Genomic DNA, 24,144 nt, shown 5'->3' on the forward strand with positions numbered 1-24,144 from the left:
AGTTATAAAATGTTTTAGTGCTATGAACAATTAAATCTTCACATTCAAAATCTATTTTCAGATTTAAGTGAGGAAAACATTATCTAAATATTCTAAATGCACATTGCTTTGTTACATAATTTATTTTTAAAATGAAGTTAGCTCGCAAAGCATTGTTAAAGGAGGAAAGGGATTGTTTGCATTGTAACATTAATTTGATTCCTCTATAGATTTGCAGAATGCCTTGAAGGTTTTCTAAATCTTTTTTAAAGAAGTAATATCTTGATAATCAAAATTAGTGATGTCTGTGCTGAGGCAGGTTTCCAATTCTGTCTCCAAGTTCAAGGTAAAATTTATCCTCAGAATGACGTTTCTTCTGCTCTACTCCAACAATCGTACTGAAGCACAACCACAGTCAATCCTAAGGAACCTCCAATACTATTTAAGCCCAAGTGTTTGTTTTAATGTTTTCCAGTGGTGAGTGAGGATTATTAAACCATGTGGTCTTGGAGTCCTCACCCTGTCCTAGTCCTGTTAAATATCATACAGGTAGCAGAGAGAGAAATGATTGGTGTTGGGTACCTTTTAATGGCAGAATTGAGAGAATACGATTTTAGACCACTTGTGCAGATGACAGATATACAATGAACTTAGTTTCATGAGGTTTTTAAAAAAAGCTATCCATGTTGGCAAACCCTGACAATCTGTAGAAAACTGGCTTTTGGACAGTTTGAGGGATTTTCTTGGCGGGTGGGGGTTGGGAAAAGAAGGAAATCAGTTAAAATTGGGAACAGAGCCTTATCCATTATTGAAAGATTCCTATCTTAATCTGTTTGAATAAACCCTAAAGAAAATATGTTTTAATAGTTAACACTAAGCGGTTTCTCCAAGTCATGAACGGTTCAAAAGAAGTTATGTGGTGAATTTGAAATTATCGTTCTGGAATGCCAATCCGATCATCCTCTCATTGCAGCATCAAACTGTTTGTAAATGAGTCCAGTGTCCTGGCTTCAACCACATTAACCACCTTTTCTGGGAGCCTGTTCCAGCTGCTGATTGCCTTCCATGTAAAGAAGCAAGTGCACTTCCTGATGTCTTATAAACCTGCCCCTCAGAACTTTGAACCTGTTCTTTGGTGAATATGAAAGTAAGGGTCTAAAACATGCAACAGTAGTGGAGAAATCCAGCTGGTAACATTACTTTCTGTGTACTGGGGAGGGTGAGAAGAGGGGTGGTTTAGTATTTGCTATTTTTCAGTACACCATAAGCTTTTAAGTTTTTGCTTGCTCTTTCCTATACCGTTGGTGACTTGGCGTTGGGCCTTATTCTACTGTAAAGACTATTATAACCCACTGATGTTTGCAATTTCTATTTTTTTAAAATTAAAAACCTATTCCATTCACTGTTGCTTTATCTTTTTGGTAATATTTCTATCAAGACCTGGCTACAGTTGATGCTGCTAGTGCTTATAGGTGGTTCTCAGGTTATAAATATGGGAAAAAGTTCTAGGAGGCTGTTAAAGGTGAATTGGTCCATAAACTGAGAGAGATCAAAGTATAGATTGCAGAAGCATTTCTAATTTGTACATTTTCCATTTTGCTGTACATATGACAGAGTGTTTCAGGGCATCTCCTTGGAGTGGTGTCTTTTCTGCTATAACTCTCTAGGCCGAGATACCTCATCACCATTAGATCTACCTTCCCGGATTGCTGTTAATAAATAATAATAATAATAATAATCCTTGAATTTGATATAGCGCTTTTCACGTCGGGAGGACGTCCCAAAGCGCTTCACAGAACACACTGTAAAGTGAATTGACTGTATATTTGTGGGCGAAGGCGGCAGCCAATTGCGCACAGCAATGTCCCACAAACAGTCGTAGATTGAAAATGACCAATTTATTATTGTTTTTGGTTTTGGAGGGATTATTATTAGGCTCTGTGTGGAGTAAGGAAACTTGCCCAAGGTTTCGCCCTGCCCTGCCGGGGATTGAACTCAGGTCTCTCACTTGCAAAGCGAGTACTCTAACCACTGAGCTGACTGTGATGTCTTTGGCTCCTCGGGGAGTATTCTCATGGTGTTTATGTTGTTGCCCCATGATGCTTAGGATTCTAGGTCAATACAACAAGGATATTCTTTCCTTTCAGTTGTGGTGTAATTGTAGCTCATACTTTGTGTGCCCTGTTCAATTCTTCACTTGTAAATGTGCAAACCCCTAATGCCTGAATATGTCACTACAACAATAACAACTGCAAAAGTTCAACAAATCATGAAAGATATAATGAATCAGTCACAAGAATTGGTTGTAAATTAAAGATCAAAAATGGTTTTAAAAAATCTTTTGTACAGCTATTGTGCTCATCAAATGTAATACAAGGGAATATATTTTGAATGTTGAACTTTTTTCACCAAATAATAATAGAAGACAATTGATAACATTACTTTGTGATAATCCAGGTTTTGTTTTATGTAAGTTGCGCTTTATTTGCCAAAATGTGATTTAAGATTTTAAAGCTTATAATTTTAGGTACACAGTTCAGTGATGGAGTGATAATAAACCTGGCTCAGTTGGTAGCACTCTTGCCTCTTGAGTCAGAAGGTTGCGGGTTCAAGCCCCACATTGGGACATGGAATTCATACAGTCTAAGCTGTGATTTCAGTGCAGTGTTGGGGTGGGCTGAATTGTTGGGAGTGCCATTCTTCAGATTACACTTTAACCGAGGTCCCATCTGCCTATTCATGGACGTTAAAGATCACATTGCGCTGTTTAGAAAGAAAAGGGAGTTTCTCCTGATGTTCTGCTAACAATCCCCAATATAATTGTGCTTTTATTTCATAGCTGTTTGTAGGGTGTTACTATGCGCCAACTGGCTGCCAGGTTTGCCCACAAAACACAGTTACTCCACAGTACATCTTGTGAAGTGCTTTGAGATTTCCTCCCTTTGTGAAAGACGCTAAAGCAAATGTAAGGATGATAACTTGCTGCTTTGGGAGAGTGGTCTGTCCTGACAAGAAAGCATTAGGTGCTCAGTCCCATTGATATGGCTGCTGATGAAGTATCAGAGGATGAAACCGATTGAGATTGACTTTCTACAATGCAAAACAATAGGCAATCACAGCTCAGTATTTACCCTTTTGCAAGCACAGCCAAAACATGTTTGACTTGATCTTTTACATATCGCCTTCAGAAGTGTGTGTTATGGTATTGAGGCTTCGTCCGTTGCTTTTATTATTAGAAATTTGAATTGACACACATTCAAAGATAATTGCAAGCATGTTGGTAACTAAGTTCAAATTTTCATTTTTCGAACTATCTCACTACGTGTCTATGTGAAATACACACAGGAAAGAGGTCAATCAGCTTGTGAAGATTAATGTTGCTCTTTATCCTACGACGAGATTATTTCACAGGAGGCATATTTGTTAAATCTACGCAACCAAACAAACTGCGCTACTGGGACAGTTTCATAATGCCTGTGTGTATACTTATTGGCTTTGTAAAAAAAAATCAGTTAGCAATGTTTTTATTTTTATTTTAGATGAAACTGCCTCTTATGAGGTGATCGATCGTCTTGTGGTGCGAATGAGAGCTGACATCATTCTTTCAAGTGTGGTGGGTGTGATGAATGTTAGACAGCACTGAGTGAGACTTGAACCTCGTGAACAGGGGTAAGTTTTTATTTTGAACTGCAATCCTACCAGCTCCCAAACTAAATGATCTTTAATATTCCGTTGGCTTAATGAAAACCATTCAAAATTTTGGGGTTTGGAGTCATTTTTAAAATGTTATTTTGTCTCATTCTAAGACCGAATATTTTGCTGCAATTAATATAAGGTTAATTTGCAGGTGCCCGTGAGACTAACTCTTGGTGTGTGTGAGAATTCACTGGTCATAGGTCCCAATCTGTTTGAGTCCCACAAATTGACTGTATTCTAATCTGTCAGGGTTCCTAGTTTGTTGTCTCTCAATGTGATTGTAACTTGTGGATCAAAAGCAGTAATTTTATAAATATGATCAGATGATGTCACACATAACTTGCTTTTCCACAGAAAAATGAGATTCCTTACCCCCCCACCCCCCCATCAATTTATTTATTAAAAGCGCCTTGGGATGTCCTCCCGACGTGAAAGGCGCTCAATAATTGGAATCTTGTTGTTGTTGTTGTTGTTATTGTCCCTTTTCGAAATCATTTCTGTACATTGGCAATATTCCCTTACAGTTGTACTCCACAAGCCACTGACTTTTGTTTTCTCCAAAGTGTTTTTTTTAATGCAGCCAAATTAGAAGTTCCTTTCCTATTCTGTGCCTGTCTTTGTAAAGGCTTGCTGAAATCGAAATATATAATAATATCCACCGAGTTCCTCTTAGCCTACAATTCTATTATTATTTCATAGAAATCTCAATAGATTAGTGATGCATGTCTGCTCTCATAAAGTCATGCAGACTCTCTCTTATCATCCCGTAGACTAATTCCTTTTTATTTTTCAGCATTTCCTCAAATGTTTTAACATTATAAATGGCAGACCTATAGTTTCTAGGCAATTTAATTGGCTTACTTAGGTTGTGGATGCATTACATTTTTCCACAAGTGTGGTTTTTTGCTTGATTTATTTGTGAGCATCTTTGCATTAGAACAACATTTCTGCTATTGGAGAAAGTTATTGGGTAATTTTTTTTCAAATTTGGTACGCACTCTTCTACAACAACAACAAGATTCCATTTATTGAGCGCCTTTCACGTCGGGAGGACGTCCCAAGGCGCTGTACAGTTGGGTCAGGACCCGAGCATTGGGGGAAATGGTCAGGGTGAGGGGAGGGAAGGGAGGGAGCAAGGAGGGGGTAGAGAGTCGAGAGGGGAGCTGAAGGCACGGTCAAAGAGAAAGGTCTTGAGACCGGCCTTGAAGAAGGAAAGGGAGGAAGCGGCGAAGGCACTGGGGGATAGAGTTCCAGAGCCTCGGGGCTGAGAGGCTGAAGGCCCGGCCACCAATGGTAGGGCGGTTGGGGCGGGGGATGTGGAGCAGACCGGAGCCAGAGGAATGGAGGGTACGGGCGGGTAGGTAGGGGATTGAAGAAGAGGATGGATGTTATAACACAATGTTTAGAGTTGTCTGGTTAACCATTATGACAACTAAGTCCTTTCGAGAAGAAGATAATTTTAATTTTAAATACAAGAAAGTGTGTGTGACTGAGCATGTGTGAGTGCACCACATTTATATGCAGTCTTATGCATTGTATGTGGTTTAAATACATTTGTGCAGGAAATGTATTTGATTAGTGCAATTGGAACAGTATGAAACTAAAAATACACAGCTAACTAACCATTATAATAATAATAATAATAATCCTTGCATTTGATATAGCGCTTTTCACGTCAGGAGGACGTCCCAAAGCGCTTCACAGAACACACTGTAAAGTGAATTGACTGTATATTTGTGGGCGAACACGGCAGCCAATTGCGCACAGCAATGTCCCACAAACAGTCGTAGATTGAAAATGACCAATTTAATTATTGTTTTGGGTTTTTTGGAGGGATTATTATTAGGCGTGTGGAGTAAGGAAACTTGCCCAAGGTTTCGCCCTGCCTGGAATTGAATTCAGATCTCTCACTTGCAAAGCGAGTGCTCTAACCACTGAGCTACAGGACTCCATTACTTACTGAACTATGGTATTGGAGCATGCATTTGGTCCCCCCTTCCTTTGATATCATAGTAACGTGGTTTACAATACAGTATTTAATTGCATAAAGATGCAACTTCTATTTATTGTCCCGAATGCTGTAGATTTTGTATATTGTCCTGAATGTACGTATAATAAAAGTAGAACCATGGACATCTACGACAGAGGAGGAGGCCATTAGACCCATTATATTACTGATGGGTTCTATGTGTGTATGTGTGCGTGTGTGTATATATATACACCGCCCCCGCCCCCCACCTCTTGATTCCACCCTTAACTGTCCATTACCTTGGGATGTCCTTCTGATGTAAATGTAATTTGTTTGTAAAAGTCTAATCTTTTAAAAATGTTGGAACACTAATATTTAATTTTAATCCTGAAATTCAAAACAAACCCTTATCTAGTGTTGGAAATGTTGAAAATGTAAAACTTGTTGCGTTTGGATTTTAATGATGTGGATTACAATTGATGTTGGCTATTTATACTGAGGGAGGTTTGCTGGAGTACATACAGCGAAGCTAAATATAAAATGGAAGGTACTGCTGACAGAGCTCCTGCCAAAAAGGAAATTGGAGAAAATAGTGAAATTCTTTGAGTGTGAGGCAGTGTCTGTTTTGATTTTGCTGATTTGAGCTGGCTGTGACTGTTTGGAGCACGTATGTTTGTGAAAGCTTGTGGTGCAGTAAATTACCATGTTCTCAGAAAGCAGGCTTTGAGTTGCAAAACTCAAGTTCTCGCTAAACCGCCTTCAGAAAAATCAGACTGTTAGGATTTTCCATTGTTCGCTGAAGCTATTGCCAAATTTGTAATGGATGACATAATGCCAAATCAGACTGCCATTTTGTTCACAACTTGTTTTTGAATGCATTGTTTTAATAATAAAACTATCTGTAATCTTCGTATCAAAGTCTACCAGAACCGCTGTGCTGTAACATTTTTAATTACTGTAGTTATTAAAATGTCGTCTTTCAAGCTCTGTGTGTAAAGCTTGTACAAAGTAATCAACACTAAAAATGAAACTACAGCTAAGCCCTTCGCTCCATTAAGTATTGCAGGTTTAAGCAGGCAACATTGAGAACTGCTGTAGTAAATGGGAGACATGAAAGCTGAATAGCCTGTTTTTGCTTGTAGTTTAATTTTCCAGTTTTGTAATTCAAACAATTAAATAAACATGAGTGCAAATATTTGATTTGAATAAATGTTGGCAGTACAGAATTAACTGAAGTATATTTGTCAGGTAATTGTTCTCTACACTTAATACAGAAGTATTTTATGGTCTCTTTAGAGAGGCAACGCTGGGGGTGGTGGATGAGAAAGAAACTAATAGTAACATGACTGAAATCAGAAAATCTAGAATGGGGGAAGAGAGAGGTCGTTTTGGACGTATGCTCTTTCTTTGTCTTGTGCAAGAAGCACATTTTTGCATGAGATAGTAATAATCCACCTGGATCAGTGTGGAAAACAATTGCTTTACAAAAATGTCAATGGTTATAGTTTGTTAATTGTATTACTTTATGAGAAACCCAGTAAAAGGTATTGTTTAAGCTCATTTCTGAATCGATGGTAATAGGTTTGTACAGATATCTGAAATATGTTAATTCTGCTGAGCCCCTGATTTTCACGCAGTGTGGTGTCCATCTGTGTTCAGTTAGAACAGCTCTATTACCACCATTGTTAATGTTTGTAAATACTATAGAAGGCTGACAAGGGTTGAGTTTGCTAGAAGTCTGCAAGTTGTACCTCAAATGGAAAGGGCTTTTATTACATTAGAAAAAGTTTACAAAACTACAGTTGCAGTAGTGACTAGTATTTTCTAATGTAAGCTTTCAATTTTTCCTATTGGTGTATTAAAAGTAGCTGCTTTATTAAAACATCTACCAATGAAATGCTCATCTTCCTAGACCAGTTCAGTTAAAATTCTCACCTCACACACCTTAATGCAAAAGCACTAACATTGCAGCCTTATTAAGGTGATATTACACAAATACATTTCATCCAGCACTGTACTAATAGAAACTAAAAACTTAAATGCTTCTGTCTGCTTATTTTACTTTCCTTTGTTCCTATTTATTTGTTATAAAAATGAAGCACGTCTGGGAGAAAAGTATGAGAAGGTAAATGTGGTGAGTATCATGTATTGTAGCTTCAGAATTTGAAGTATTAGACTATTCTTACGCAGTGAAAACCTTACTAAAATGCCGAGGTAGAGATAAAAACAGTACTTCAGAAGATTGCTTAGATGTTACTTAGATCAAACTGTTTTAGAAGCCTGTTGTACTGTGGAGAAAATATTTCTACCTTCAGCTGCACACAGAGGTGATGTCAAGGTGAAAACAGACTTGCAGAATGGTTGGAAATCATTGATATTCTGATTCTCAGGCAGCAAATGGCTCTGTGGCAGATGGAGTCTTTGTCAAGGAAGAAAAATGGCAGCTCTGGAGCATCCGAGCTGTTTTTGCTATCAGCTCACAGGCTGTGACCTTCTCGTGTTCAGGGGTTTCTGGTTTGTTTTGATCAATTGTCCTCATTTTATTGCTAACCAAGAGATGGAAAGTCACCTGAATGCTGAATTACAGAAAGTCACTGTATCCGAGCAAAGTCTAATCTCACATAGACAAATTGTTTTATACTTTAAAGGATTAATAGGAAAACAGAATAAGAATGTCTTTAAAAATTTTAAGAAAATATTCCAGCATTGAATTGTTTGTGAATAATGTAACACCAAATTGATTCCACATTGAGTGGCAATTGACAAATATTTACTGTGATTTGAATGAAATGAGTTGGACTTGGGTTGGCTGCCTACACATTTTTTGTTATCAGAATAAAAACAAAAATTGCAATGTCACCTCTTCATTATCCTATGATGTATACAACTATAAAGTACTATGGTTCATCACAGCCAGCATAGAGACATTTGGAAACTGTACATTTCATTCAATATACAGGGAAGCCCTGTTGTAATGTGGTCAGCTGGGTGCAATGTCTCCGCAGCCGCATTCTAAGCGAATGTGACACAGTGACTCACTTTCAGGTTGTCAGCTCGTCACAGTGATCCTCCCTTTGCATGTGGGCAACACCCAGGAAATGGCAGCATCAGTCAGCACTGGTTACCTCAGGTCCACAGGACACCTGTGTTATAGAGCGGCAGCAACAACAACAAATTACATTTGCATTGCGCCTTTCACATTCAGTCGAGTGCTGTAACTGGTGTCCTGGATTAGATTAGAGCATTAGATTGAGTAATACATTCATGTGTAAGGCTCAAATTGATGTACATTTCATCAGAATTATTTGTTCCATACCTATTTTACCAATCTTAGCATTTGTCCTATTTGAAGTCCATGTAAATTTGAAAGTATTTCCAAGGTTTCTGGAATGAGTGAGTCCTGCGTTCAGCGCCTTGAGACATCTTCCCGACATGAAAGACGCTACACAAATGTGATTTTGTTGTTGTTGTTGTCATTCTCGGTGAGCGTCAATGCCAGCCTTACTCCCCAGTAGGGACGTCACTCAGGCTTAGAGGAATTAGGTCATCGAAAATCCCAAATCCTTCATGAGACAGTGTTGGAAATATCCTTTAGGCATGCCTCCTGGAATCCTTGAAGCTTGGGGCAACCCCACCCCCCTATCCAAATAACAGACAAAGCTGCCCTTTTCCTGGTGCATATGAAGCAAAAATCTTTGTTCATTACCTCAGAGTGCAATAACTGACTTTTGTTTTACCTTTTTTTTAACCCTAAGTCAGTGTGCTCATTTGGGCCTGTTTAACATATTGCAACCAATACACTAAGAACAATTAGAAAATGTGTACGTTTTTGGTATTGACCATGAATAGGCAGCTTTCTCTGTCACTCCCAGTCATAACCGCACAGGATTCTTGCATTCAGTCCATGTCTTGACCAAACCCACTTTTTAAAAAAAAAAGAAATTCCTCCTCAGACACCTTGAGTAATTTAGATTGAACTTTTTCTACCTGTAACCTGGTCCTTCAATGTGATCACTGTCTTTGTAAAGACATTCTATAATGTTCTCCTTGAACCAGGAACTGACTTCAGCCGAGGGGTGGATGGGGTGGGGTGTCTGCTAAAGCATCCTGTAATAGTCCTCTGAACATACAAACGTTGCTCATGTAATGGAACGTGCATTTCTCGTTGGAAAAACTGCCCGTGAGGACAGCAGCATTGAACCTATAGTCATCACTGTTGAGAGTGTAGTGAGAGTACAGTGTTGCAAACAGAGAAACTGCTTGTGTTTTTCACAATCTTTATGCAATAGTCAATGTACCAAGAGGGAGAAGAAAGCTAATAGAAGACTTTTGAAAGAATGTTGAAAGATTTTGAGAGGGAAATACTAAAAGGTTTGATAGTACTTATGAAAGGCTATCGAGAACACAGACTCAGAATTGTTGTTGGGTTAGGAGGGAGATGGGTTGCTACAATATGAAAGTGTTGTGACAATTAGCCATTGAGGCCAAGGCCATAACATTCAAAGGGGAATTCAATAAACATTTGAAGAAAAAAATATAAAGGGGACAGAAAAGGAAGAGGTTTGGGATTAGAGTACACAGCGCTGTTAGATTAGCCAGCACAATTCTAGGCTTGATGGGTCCAATTGTCTCTTGTGCTGTCATTTGTATGATATTATGTGCAAATATAACACTTTGTGAAGAATTCATGGATCCTTTTTTTTCTTTTTTGATGGACATTCAGGATTAAACTGGATTGTCAGTTTACCAAATGGGAAAAAAGTGTATTTTTATTGATCGTCTGTCTAACTTTTTTCAGTACTGTAAATGTAGAGGCTGGATTAGTCGATTTGAGACTTCTCAATGACGTGATAAGTCACTATATCAAATGCTATTATTAAATGTAGTAAAATATTTTTTTTCCAGAATAATCGTACGATACAGTTTGTTCATTTATGCTTGTGCGTGTCTGTGTTTTGTGCATTGGGAGCCAACTAAAGACAGAATTAAGAGACCATAGAGCATTTCTAACTCGCTGTGGTCAGCATTCAAAATTGGCAGAACATTAATTGTCGAAATTACAGGATATGAATGTGCAGATTCTGATCAGACCTTCACTATATTTAGGATTAAAACGTTGAAGTCAAAGAATGAAATAGAATATTTACATACTATGCAGCAAAAATGATTTATGAAAGTTCTAATGAAAAGCGAACTAGACATTAACATACTGGTGCAATATCTGTGTTTAAGTATGTCCACAGTGACATTTTATATATAAAAATAATCCTTGCATTTGATATAGCCCTATTTATTCTTCTAGATGTCTCAAAGCGCTCCACAGAATACAACAATAACAAAATTACATTTTTGAGTGCCTTTCACATCAGGAGGATGTCCCAAGGCACTGGACAGTCAGGGGTCAGGACCCGAGGATGTGGGAGGGGTAGGATAGGGGTGAGGGAAGGCACAGAGGTAGGAGGGTGACCGAAGGCATGATCAAAGAGGAGGGCCTTACAGAATAAACTGTTAAGTGAATTGACTGTATATTTGTGGGTTGAAACGCGGCAGCCAATTACACACAGCAGTGTCCCACAAACAGTCACGGATTGAAGTGACCAATTTATTATTTTTTTTGCTTGAGGGATTATTATCAGGTGTGTGCATGGAGTAAGGAAACTTGCCCATGGTTTTGCCCTGCCAGGAATCAAACCCATGTCCTTCGCTTGCAAGGCAAGTGCTCTAACCACTGAGCTACAATACTCCATTTTAAGTCCATACATGGACTATAATGTATTTTAGCGCAAGGAAAAATCTAGTTTAGATGCAAAAAGCGAAAAGAAGGAGACAACCGTATGAGTAGTAGTGGTGTCATTGAAAATAGTGTTGAATTTCGGTACTTGAAAAACCACCCTGTCTGTGTGGGTGTTTGTGTGTGTCTTAGTAATAGATATTCTCAATTATATGCTGTAATTTTCTTTTGGACGAATTCCTAAAACTTCAGAATGGGACCAAAAAGGTTTTGTTTGGTTATGAAAACAGCGTAACCAAGGAAGAAAGCCAGCAAAATGAACTGACACTGAGGCCCCAGTATAATACATATTTAGTGCAGGCTGATGGTGATTTCATTAGCGTTTCTCATTTATATGCACTGCTTGTTCTTCTGCAGCAAAATGAATATTCTGATGCACTGTTTCAAAAGGACGATGCATTTCAAAGTGTCACGTTCAGTTACATGCTATTAAAGTGTACCTTTTGCTTCCTCTCCCGTTTATGAATACAAAGAATCAAGAAAGGAATTTCTCAGGTTTGATGTAAAGATTTTTTTTCTAATGGAAATCAGGGAACTTGTGCAGACTTTTTGACTTAAAAATCCCATTTCAGACATGCTAACTACCGAGAGGTAGAATTCTCTGTGTATGCGTCCAAACTATTTGTTCACAGACGGTGCATTTTTCTTCAGTTAAATAGTTGTTTAATGTGCGACACTTGTCTAATGTGAATGTTTCTTTTCTCAGATCTGGATAATTCTACAGGAATTAGGGTCTTCTTGTGATTGGGGCATCTCCATGTAAAACAATACTTATTCCATTTCCCCTTCCCTTCAATTGCTCAAAAGATAAAGGCACTTCAATGCAGACCAAGTGTAGTCAGACAGTGGCCTTTCAGACCAAAAAAAGTCTTGAGTTTGATTCCTGTTTGTTACTCAGTAAGCTGATCTCATCTCAGGTTGCGGTAGAAGTGCTGCAGTCAGCCTCATTGCCCTCGGATATCAAAATAAAAATTGACCTGGTTCTCTCTCTTTTCTTCCTTTCCTCCCCTTCCCCATTAATCCCTCGGTGGCAAAGGTTGTGCAGTGACAGGAGTGAGCTGACCCTTGTTATCCCATAGTTGCACAGACTGCCGTGCCAACACTTACTGTCTAGCCTCGCCCATGAAGAATGATTCGGGATTGACGTCCTGCTAAAATCGACCCAGCTCTGTATGTTTGTCAGAATATCATTTTCAAATTGCAAAGATTTTTGCAAAGAAAGCTGCTTTAAAGAAAAAACTTGAATCTTCACAAAATTTTCAGCACATTCAGAACATGTTTGGACTGGTTAGAAAATATTGAAAAATCAGCAATGTTTTACTGGTTAAATTTTCATCATAAACAAGTTTTCTGTAGCAAAATCCATGTGCATTGTAAATTCTATGTTTCACTGTTTTTCAGATTATCAATCACTACTATTGGGACCAATACCACCTTCATTTGTCTTGTAGAAACCCCTCAATAGCGCTAGGGCTGACTGATACCTCAGTAGAATAGGAGACAATTCACGGCAATCTTGGGCCATGCAGTTTCAGCAACTACCATGATAGAAGCTTCTTTCCCCCTAAAGATCTTTAAGATCTAATTGTTACTTCAAACAACAATAATTTCCACTGATGTAATACTTTTCACGTAGGGAGAACATTTGAAAGTGTTTTACAAGGATGGAGTGGGAGCCTGACCCAGTGGGAGAGGTGGCTAAAGGCGCAGTCAAAGACAAGCAAAGAGTGAAAGAGTGCGGGATATTGGAAGAGTTCCAGAGGGTCAAAGTGGCTGAAAGTACTAATTGTGGAGTGGAGCAGGCAGGGGACATGAAGCAAGCCAGAGTTGGTAGAGGAATTGAGTGAGTTGCAGGAGATCACGGAGGTGAGGTCGGGCATTGGAGTGGAAGCATTTGGAAGTACAGGTGATGATATGATCCGCTGAATGATAGGCAGCCAGTGGTGGTGGGTGAGGATGGGAGTAATGGGTCACGAAGTCTGATGTAGAATAAAACATAGAAACAGGAAGAGGCCATTTAGCCCCTTGAGCCTGTTCTGCCATTCGATAAGATCATGGTCTGATCTGTACCTCAACTCCAGTTACTTGCCCTTATCCCTTATTACCCTCACCTAATAAGTAGCTATCCACCTCCCTCCCACCCCACCGGTGAGGTTTCAGTTTACCCGGTGTTTAAATTACCAAAGCAACAAAATGAATATGATTGGGTAACTGGGCCCTGCTCTGGGGTATGGGGCTCCTCTCAATTAAGATCATATTTGGAGGCAATGATGATAATGCATATTTTTTAAAAAACTCTATTTTCAGTGTGATTTAATCATCACATGATTCTATATAATTCTTTCTTCCCACCCCCATTTTTAAAATGTAGATACCTAGCATGTATATCAATAGTGATTCAATAGGAGAATATTGGTACAGAATATTGTCTTCAGTGTGAGTCTAGTATTTAAGTCCATTAAGCATTTTAAATGTATATTTATTTAGATTGAACACATTGAAAGTGATGCATACTGTGCACAAATTAACAGGTAATTAAACTAGAAAGTGAACAGCAAAATTGTTCAATTCTTAATTTCAGTTCATTTAGTTATAGCCTTCAACTTACTAGTCTCTTTGGAGCAACACATCAACAAGTCACTCTGGATAAAACTTCCTGTGCAGCATGCAAGGAGTAGAGAATGTTGGTTATAAATCAGTATGTTCAGCATGTCATAAGTAAGGAATGTAAGTTATTTGTTAACATTTAAATGTTTTTTCCTGTTGTATCAAAGCTTTTATGAGTGCTGCCTAGTATATAATGAATTAATTTAACATTAAACAGTGGCAGTAATAGCAAAATGTACAATTTGGTGTATATACCTTGCTAGTCGACTGCAGCTACTTACATTTAATATATAGTTTGGCAGATTGCCAGAAGTGTTCTTCCTATTTTGAAAAAAAGCAATTGAGGATCGGCATCTTATTATAAACAATCTGTGGTTCGTTGTTAATGCAGGTATCCATTTTGCTACAAAATGCAGACGTTTTAAATGGTGGTATTGTGATGACTGCGAACATAATGAAGTCAGCTTTAAAAAAAAGCACAATATTTACAACATCCACAAATTGGATGGCAGACAAGTACAGTTATTAATACCATGTGCAAACTGAGTGCAGATTCTGCTGGTATTATAGCCACTGGAGCACTACTGGTGACTCATATGTCTTTTACAGCAGACATTTAACACTCTTATTGTGTGATTTTACTGAAAGTTTACTGTAAAGATCAGAGTTTCAAGACAGGTAAAAAGAGTCTTGCACGGAAATGGCAGTTTGTCAGTATGTGTGCTGGCTGTGTGTAGCACCATTACATTCCTTAAGTCATTGTAGAGTTACTTTGAGGCTAATGACCCTGTGATTAACCTACAACAACAACAAAATTACATTTATCGAGTGCCTTTCACGTCGGGAGGACGTCCTAAAGTGCTGAACAGTCAGATGTCGGGGCCCAAGCATGGGGGAGGGGTGGGATGGGGGTAGGGAAGGGGTGGTGTAGGGGTGAGGGAAGGCAGAAAGGTGGGAGGGAGACCAAAGGCACGGTCGAAGAGAAGGGTCTTGAGACCGGCCTTGAAGGAGGCAAGGGAGGAAGCGAGGCAAAGGTACTGTGGGATGAAGTTCCAGAGTGTGGGAGCAGAGAGGCTGAAAGCCCGGCCACCGATGGTACGGTGGGTCGGGCGGGAGACATGGAGCCGGCCGGAGCTTGCTGAACGGAGGGAGCGGGCAGGTTGGTAGGGGGTCAGAGAGGTAAGAGGGGGCAAGGCCAAGGATGGCCTTAAAGGTGAGGATGCGAAACGTGAACCCTAACCTACACCATTCATTACATTTTTATAGATATTTTGGAGCCATTTTGTCGGGTACATCCACTTCACTTTATTTCGGCGCTTTTTCTGTGTCTCATTTTGCTTTTTGTAAAGAAATTCTAAGAACTATAGAAAATGGCTCCAAAATAAGGCCTGAATTGAAGATGTTTTAGACTATCAGCGCCTTGGGACGTCCTCCTGACGTGAAAGGCACTATACATATGTCGTTTGTATTGTATTGCATCTGAAATACAAAGAAAATAATATAATTACAGATCTAGGTGGAATTTCTCCCCGGCTTGAGAACTTGCCTATGGTGCAGTAGGGGGTAATTGTTAGTGTGTGTGAGGAGATATTTCTATTATTCTAGAAACTGAAACTAGAATTTATTTGGAAATGGACAACTTAAGGGTTTAACTGAAATGAGCTTCACAGTAGATTCGAGATCCATTTTGCTTCACCAACTGTGTTCAGCGCAATATGTGGTAGTTATAACAAAATCGTATTGAAACCAAAGAAATAGTTATTGCTGTAAGTAATGAAAACTGACATGATGCCTCCCCAAATGGGGTAGGTGGGGCTACCAATAGGAGTCAGATTGCAGATTGTTATTGCATGTAATTACATCCACTAAGATCAATTCCTTCCTCTGAAGGTCTAAGTCAGAACTCTTCAGGTGCTGGTGGCTGCCCAACAATTTAGTTAAATAAATAAGAATAGTGTTCAGTGTGTCTCATGGATTTTGCTCCACTAACTTCTGTGGATGCTTGTTTTGTGTTTTAACTTTCCTTTGGGACTGCAGTCGTTGACGTTACAGATTACATTTGATACGCGACTGCAAGTCAAGGACCAGCTGAAGAAATAGATCTCTATTGTGGCGTCTGCCACACCGAACCTTGATGCAATTGCTGGGTTGGTACAGAAGGGTGAAGTTGTCACTGGTAATCTACCTGCCCAGTCTATATCAGAATTAGTGACAGTAGATACCCTTTTATTGCTTCCGCAAAGATGGCAGGACCTTGTACTTCATTTATTATATTGATCGAGACCTGTTAACTTGTCAGGTGCTTTTTGGGTCCTGATCTAACAGAACTGGCCACTCTCTTGCCCGTGGAGGACTTTAACTTGCTTGTGGTCCTGGAGGCCATCAGAAAGCTAAATGCTCACAATATTATGACCTGATTCACCATGACTCTGATTTAGTTAATGCAATAAAATATTGGGATATTTTTATAGGAACTCTACCGGTTGCAAAGTACGCCATGCCAGTAAAGTGTATGTTTATTCAACATTATTGACCATTAGTGGTTAAGAGGGCAGAAGACGTACTCTTCTGCATTCATCACAGCCATTTACAGAAGACAAGAGTTCCGTGTCATTCTCCAGCAGTTTTTTAAAAAAGTTAAACATGTGGCTCAGTTCTGAGGAACAGAAATGAATTAGCACTTTAGTATCCATTGTGAATATTGAGAATTTCTGCTGCTGAATAAGCTGTCCCAACAATCTGCCTGACACTGGCAGTGTGTGCCATACTAATGTCATACTAATGTCAATCTTTCCACTGCCACATCAGCTACTTTTGTGATATAGTCAGATTATTTATTATTGTGGTGGTTCGTGGCTGGATTTAAGTCCCAGAGGTGAAATAACATGCTAACTGTATCGCCTTTTATTTGTGGAAGTTTTTTTTAAATTGGAGGCTTGACAGAGTTCAGGACTAGCAGAGTTTATGCCGTGGAAACTATTGAAATTGAAGACTGAAATATGCAAAACAGATGTGTGATATCATCATGTGGCTGATAGTGTATGAAAAGATGTTTTGATAACAAAATATGGTTAACTATTTAGTCTGTAGACATGGTTAAAAAGTTTTTTTTATTTATATCCAAATAGCTACGAATATCTCAGTGTCCTTTGCAATGCACTTTTTAATTGGAAGATGAACTAAAAATTCAAGGATTATTATCTGTTGCTCTGTAATCTAAGTCCATTCAACAGAATGAGTTGACACTCTGAAAACAGTTTTTAAACTAATCATTTTAATGAAATAAGCAAGACCTGGTTTACCCGTCAGGCTCAATCTTGAAAGTAAGTTGAGTATAATGGAGTCACGCAGTGTAAAATGTTCTAAACTGCTTCAGGCTGAACATCTAGTTCTGATGCTTGCATGGGAGTGCTATAGTACCGCAAAACACGCTGTTTCCTTCTTTTTTAAAAGAGTGCAGCCTGGTATATAGAAAGTGGAGTGTAGCTTAAGGATATTACTGTAAGATAGTGCAGAAATGTTTGAAAAATAACACCAAGGTATTTAAAGCTGTTACAATGACCTCTGGTTTCAAGAAAGGTCATTTCTTTTACCCTGAGGCACCCTGGCCAGTCTCTAACCGTTATTGTTTTGAAGCTTGGCTTTTTGCAGATCCTAGTTTTTAATAATTCTTTTCTCTGCTAAATTGACTGCTGAGGTTCAAATGAAAGGAAGCAAGGGAAAAAAAATCAACAACTTTACAAAGGTCGACAGAGGTTGTTCCCCCCCCCCCTTTTGCAGTCAAGGCAACGTCATCTGGTGATATCATGCATCTGTCTTACTTTGTCAGGCTTTGATGCACTATACTTTCAAAGGGCATTTACAAGGTGCTGTAACAAGAGCTTGGTTGAGATGTTATTTCCATTAATACAAGCCTCCAGCTGTACAGCGAAGGTGCTTTGTTTCATTTTGTCTCACAGAGACAAGGTAAAGAGAAAATGTGAGCATAATATAGTTGGAATATCTATTTTGTGCACATTGCCGATCTTTAATATAATAAGAATAAAATGTTCCCTGTAACTAGCATTAAGTCCAGATAATCAGAAGTCACAGATGTCCAATCAGCCCATTATGTCCACAATGTTCTTAGCCACAGACCTGAACTACCTAATCTATTCTTATTTCCATGTTTTTTTCCTGAACCATTTAATATTATTTTGACTATTATTTTGACTCGTTTCTCAATGCATTCATGCATGTTCCTGGATGCAGATTGGGTCGGAAGGGTGATCTTTAAGTGGATAAAACCACTCTTTCATCTCAATTAATTAATTAATCTCAATTAATTGGCTGCCGTGTTTTGCCCACAAATATACAGTTGGTTCACTTTACAGTATATGTGAAGCCCTTTGAGACGTCTCGAAGACGTGAAAAGCGCTATATCAAATGCAAGGATTATTATTATTAATTAATGCTTTTTATTCCAGTATTTCTGATGTTGGAATTTATTGTTTGGACAGGACAGGCTATTCAGCTGGGATACAAACACAATGTAATTACGTTGATTTTAAAATACTTCAGAATCAACCTATTCATTTATTTGGGGCAGATAAATCATAATTTAATCTTTATATTATCATAAACTCTTTTGGGACTCCAGTTAGCATGAGAGCCATTCAGTTGAGCTAATGAGAAGTGTTACAATGTTGTAAAATACTTATGCAATTACTGTTGTTAATTGAAATTTTGCACTGAGGGGCTTGAGATTTTTAAAAAATTCCTTTACGTGACTCTTTAAAGAAAACTTGCTTTATGCTACTTTACACAGCTCCTTTTTTAAAAAGAAAGTGAGAATTGACAGTAAAATTAATTGCAAGTGTGTTGCAGTTTGGTTGTCAATTGTAATATGAATAAAAGCTAACAAACATTAAATCTTATATCTTCAGGCTTGGTTGCCCTAATCTAGATTCAAACTCTTCATTCCAACAAAGGCAGTTGCAGCAAGGTAATTATGTTTCTTCATTTCAGACATCCTCAACACATAGCTGACTTACGATGCTGTTAAGGATCAAAAAGAGGGCGGAGGAGGGGGGAAGGGTTTACAAAGGCAGTATTGTATTTCTTTAAGGTATTGGGATCTTTGGCCATTGAATGTCATCCATTGGAGCTCTGTCGCCCTGGGTGAATATGTCACTTTGATTTGTCTTGTGAATTGATACTCAACCCATAGCAGTAGAGTCTTGCAATAGGATTGATTTTATTGTTTCCTTTTCTGTTAAATGAGGTGCTTTTGAGAATTGGTCCTATTCTGTTTCTACATTTAGTACTCCAGTACAGAATTGTTGGCACTAACCAGAAGTGGGGGAAATCAGCCTCACTTTCACTGGTTTAAACTATCCATTGCTGATATTGGAGAGTGTTTAGATCTAAACCTTGCAGTTTGGGACTTTTATTTTGGATAGTTTTGATATCTTTCCAGCTACCGTTCTCTCTGAAGCAGAATTCAATGGCACTTTTGGAGTTTAATCTGCATTTTGCAAGGCTTTGAGGGGAAAGATTCAGCTTTTGATCACATTTGTTGTATAGTAAAACTCACAAACGTTGTATCAGTTGGAACCATAACATTTGATGTGACTTATGCAAAATATGAGCTATGGCAAACTTACATAAGGTGTATCGTATATGTCTTGTGCGAATTTATGTAATAAGTTGGATTTTATATAAGTGGATTTAATAGGAAATTGAATGGGACTCGGGTGGAAATATGACTCAGGTGATTATACGATTTATGCAGTTGATGCTTATGTGAGTTTTACTGTAATCACAGCAACTCTCCTTATAGGACCCAGTGCAGCAACTCCAGGTGACCCCCTGCTAAATTGACTGCTGAGATTCAAATGAAAGGAAGCAGGGGAAAAATCACTTATGATGGCTAGTTACTTAGGGCAGGGCAGTCTCCTTCAAGGTTGTTAAAGCCAGTGTGAAAACTCCACACTGCCTGCTTATCATAGTCCCTCTGTGAACTCTTAACGTACTGTTATATTGCTGTACTACCCACTGTGTCCAACACCTTAAATTCCTATCATGGTAGAGAGCAGTGTTTATGACTTTAGTGTTAGCCCTTCTGGTTAATAGATCCAGGCAATGGTAGTTGATCTTAAATGCACTACCACCCCACCTTCCACCCCTCCTAATCCCAACCACCAGCTCCGGTGCAGATCCCCAACTGTCCAGTGCCTTGGGATGTCCTCCTGATGCGAAAGGTGCTGTGTAAATGTAATTTGTTGTTGTTGAATGAAGGGAGAGAGTGACTCAGGGGAACTCTGGGATGGAGTGGGGGCCCAGAAACCCTGCCTGCCAAATGTGGGGCAGATGAAGTGGGAGACCTGAAGCTAGCTGGTGTTGAATGCACTACCCTTCCGACCAGGTTAGTATGGTTGCAGACTGTCGCAGAGGTAGATTGGGATGAAACCGTGGCGATTTGGGTGTGAGAACGAGGATCAAACTTGATCTGCTGTGGGATGGGGAGCCAGTGGAACTGCGTGAGGATGGGGTAGTAGGTACACGGAGCCTGGTATGGGAGAGGACACAGGCTGCACAGTTCTGGATAGTCTGCAGCTTATTCAGGGAGAAGCTGAGGAGTCCTGCTAGCAGGGTGTTGGTGTAGTCAAGCCTGGACATAATAAAAGCATGGATGAGGGTCTTGGCAGCCCAAAGGGGGAGAGGTAGAGGCAGAGCCAAGCACTGTTGTTGAGGTGAGGAAAAGCTGAGTGGGTAAGAAGCTGGAAATGAGGTTTGGAAGATAGTTGGGAGTCGAACAAGACACCAAGGCTCTTGGCCAATAATCCACGATTGGTCGTTCACTTGATGGCTGTTTGTGGGATATTGTTGGGCACAAATTGGCTGCCACATTTGCCTACAAAATACAGTACCTACACATTACAATAAAATAAAAATCCTGTGAAGCACTTTTAAGACATTTTAGTGATGAGGTACTATATAAATGCAATCCATCTAACTCTGTCAGACCTTTCTCACAAGTTAAGTCTGTCTCAGTCATAAGCATAAATTTGTCATTAAAACATGTTTCTTTACTTTCATTTATTTATGTTTAAAAGTTACGGTTACTTTACCTCAATCTCTGTGCTGGGCCAAGATGTGCTATTGTCCTCCCGAAGTGAAAGGTGCGAAACAAATGTCATTTTGTATTGTATTTACTGTGTTGTCGGAAGAGTTTTTTTTAATGGTTTTGGGCGGAGCTTCACATTGAGACATGCATTTACCTGCTTGAGTTCCATTTGATATGTACACACTGATCCGTGAGCTGACTGCTCCACCTGCCTTTTAGTTGTTTCCAGGAAATCATGATGTGTAAACAGCAGGAAGTACTGCTTTGACCTCACAGACAGTATCTCATTACAATAATTGCTAATCTCTGAATATAAGACAGCCATGTTGTGCTGTGTGTGCAGGAGGATGGTGTGGTGAAAAACAGCTGCCCTAGAAATCTTTAAAATATTACCAGGAACTTGTTGGTTTGGACCTGATTTTTAAGCCTTTTCTTCCCTGATACATCCCCGTCTGTTGTGTGTTTGTGACCTCAAAGGTCAGTAGCTCTTGGCAATACAGTATATGCTTGTTTCTTCATTTATACAAACTGAAAAGCAAGACGGTCTGTTAAGAGAGCTGTCACTACTGTGCAGGAGAGGGATAATGGCTACTTCCTGATTAAACCACCGTTTATGCAGCTGATCTTACATGTCTGCTTGCTTCTCTCAAGAGACTACAAGGATGTGTTGTTGCCCTTTTTTCTCCATTATAAAAGAAAGTGTTGCTGCATGTCTTTTAAACTGAGAATTGAATTAACTCAAGAAGTCAAGAAAAAAAACCTGAAATATTAAAATTGGCAATAATGAACTGAAGAAAAAGTATAGTACTTTCATTTTAAAAAAATTAATCAGGGAGTTTGCTACAAAAAAGTGTATATCTAATGAAAGTGGAGCGATGTGACATATCCTGCCACCAAGAAGTGTTGTGAAAACGTTTTCTCCAAGAGCTGCTGACAGGTATTGTATCTCTTCAGAACTGTGGGCAAACCTTTATGATGTTTCCTGAAATAGATCTAGGGAATTACAATTATTTAAATATCATACACACTTTACATTTTAAGTGTTAATTATTTATAAAGCGAGTGTTTCAAATCTAGATTTTGTTTTGCGAATGGATAATGGTGACACTGTGAATTGCTTTTTATTTAACTGACCAATTAGTGAATTTTAAACAAAATCATAAGATGGTGTCTGTCTCCTGCTACTGCTGGCGTCAGCACCCTATTAATGGTAACGACTATATTCGAGTCGTGGCAGTCTGGAGGCTTGGGGACCATCTAAAGAAGTAATTTGTGCGTACAGATCCCTGACTGTCCAGCACCTTGGGATGTCCTCCTGACGTGAAAGGCGCTATGCAAATGTAATTTATTGTTGCTGTTGTTGTTGCTTGATGGAGGCCACAGGCAGAGTCAGGCTTGCTTTGCTATAGGCTGGTGAATGTTGTATACTTTGGAACCAAATAAAACTGATGCAGGTTGCTGGTACTCACAAATTACGAAGAAGTGGATCCCAAAACAATGGCGGGTTTAGGATATGATAGATCAGCTACTTTGAAGTGGTCTTCAATATAAAAATGAGGTTTAAAAGTCAGCCACCTGTATAATAGTCCAGAGTACAGGTACATTGCTTACAGTGCATTTCTTGAGATAGTTATGAGCATGACCGCCAATCTATTCACTTGTTAGAGATGTGTGATATGGTGAAACATTATCTTTATTATATTTATTTGAGCTTTTTGTTTGCAATGTCCAAATCAGTGACTGTTCAGCGCCTTGGGATGTCCTCTTGACGTGAAAGTCGCTATTTGTTGTTGTTTTAAGTTATGTTTGCTACACTCTGCTACAGTGCACACCCATGTTTTATGAAAATATTGATTATTCTTACCTCTCAGCATCCTCACACACTGCGGGGTGAGGTCCAGCCAGAAATGCTTGTGACCAAAGTGTCACTTCCCAGTGAATCCTTTACCAGACAATGCTGCAATACACACTCTGAGGAAATTAAAGAGGTGTTAAATTGATGCTTCCCATCCTGCAATTATTTTTGCCGTATCCCTGACTTGAAAATATAATAATAGTTCTATTTATTATATTCTGAATATAATGATAATATAATAACAATAAAATAGCTACTGTTTTCTGAGATCCCAGTAACCAACAGACAACTGAACACCAACAGACAGGCATCTGCACCAGCACATTTTCAGTTAGGGTTAGGGACATGCGACACCCTCCTGACGTGAAAGGCACTATACAAATGTAATTTGTTGTTGTTGTTGCTGGTGTTTCATTGGATGTTGACCCAAGCAATCAACACCTATGCCTTGATTGATTGCGTGCAGAGCTGATCTGAGATCCCAGTTGTCTGCACTTAGATGTGTGTTCTGTATACGTGGCACCAAGAAGTTGCCCGTCTCCTGTGAAATTCAGTACAAACTTCTAAAGCATGTCAAATATTTGTTCTTATTTAAAGGCAATGAAAGTGGGTACTGTATAAAGGTTTTTTTAAATGCTGGTTATGATACAAATCTGAACATTTCAGATCTTTTTAAATTTTTTTTAGATTCTTGAATGTTTTACTGCACCGTTGTCAGAATTGTGTGTTGTGGGTTTAAACATTGAAATAATTTGATGTAATCTAATTTGATCCAAGTAGCTACAGTTTTGTGTAAATGTGGGTATAGAGATTAACAGTAAATGTTCTGTGGTGGAGGGGTATATCTGATTTTTTTATCATTGCTTTATTTTAAGCAAATAGTGGTTTCAATTTGCAGCTACATTCAGTGCAAACAGGTCAGCTTGAAAGAGCTACACTTGTTGGAAAAATAGGACACCTAAAAAAGTATGTCGATCACAAGTAGAGTAGACTTCCAGCAGTAAATTATTTCTATTTTGGGAATAAATCTGTGAGCAAACAATACTGTCTGCAAGTTAGAAAACTGACTTGCGGTGAAATACACCAGGAAGTTTTGAGTAGCATCTATTTTATAGATACAGTATTTTAAATTCAGAGCA

At 38.9% G+C, this 24,144-nt stretch overlaps 1 protein-coding gene across 10 annotated transcripts in view; it reads left to right on the forward strand.

Annotated features, from left to right (window-relative positions):
- Positions 1-3,518: 3,518 nt before the first annotated feature.
- The window catches only part of baz2ba (bromodomain adjacent to zinc finger domain, 2Ba), a 77,677-nt gene continuing 57,051 nt past the window's right edge, over positions 3,519-24,144 (forward strand). For all 10 annotated transcript variants that reach the window (XM_042336025.1, XM_042336030.1, XM_042336026.1 and 7 more), the window contains exon 1: positions 3,519-3,648. The gene's annotated coding sequence lies outside the window, so the exon portion shown is untranslated. The remainder of the gene's footprint in view (positions 3,649-24,144) is intronic.

Source organism: Callorhinchus milii, unplaced genomic scaffold (genome assembly GCF_018977255.1).
Source record: "Callorhinchus milii isolate IMCB2004 unplaced genomic scaffold, IMCB_Cmil_1.0 Scaffold6, whole genome shotgun sequence".
Taxonomy (NCBI): domain Eukaryota; kingdom Metazoa; phylum Chordata; class Chondrichthyes; order Chimaeriformes; family Callorhinchidae; genus Callorhinchus; species Callorhinchus milii.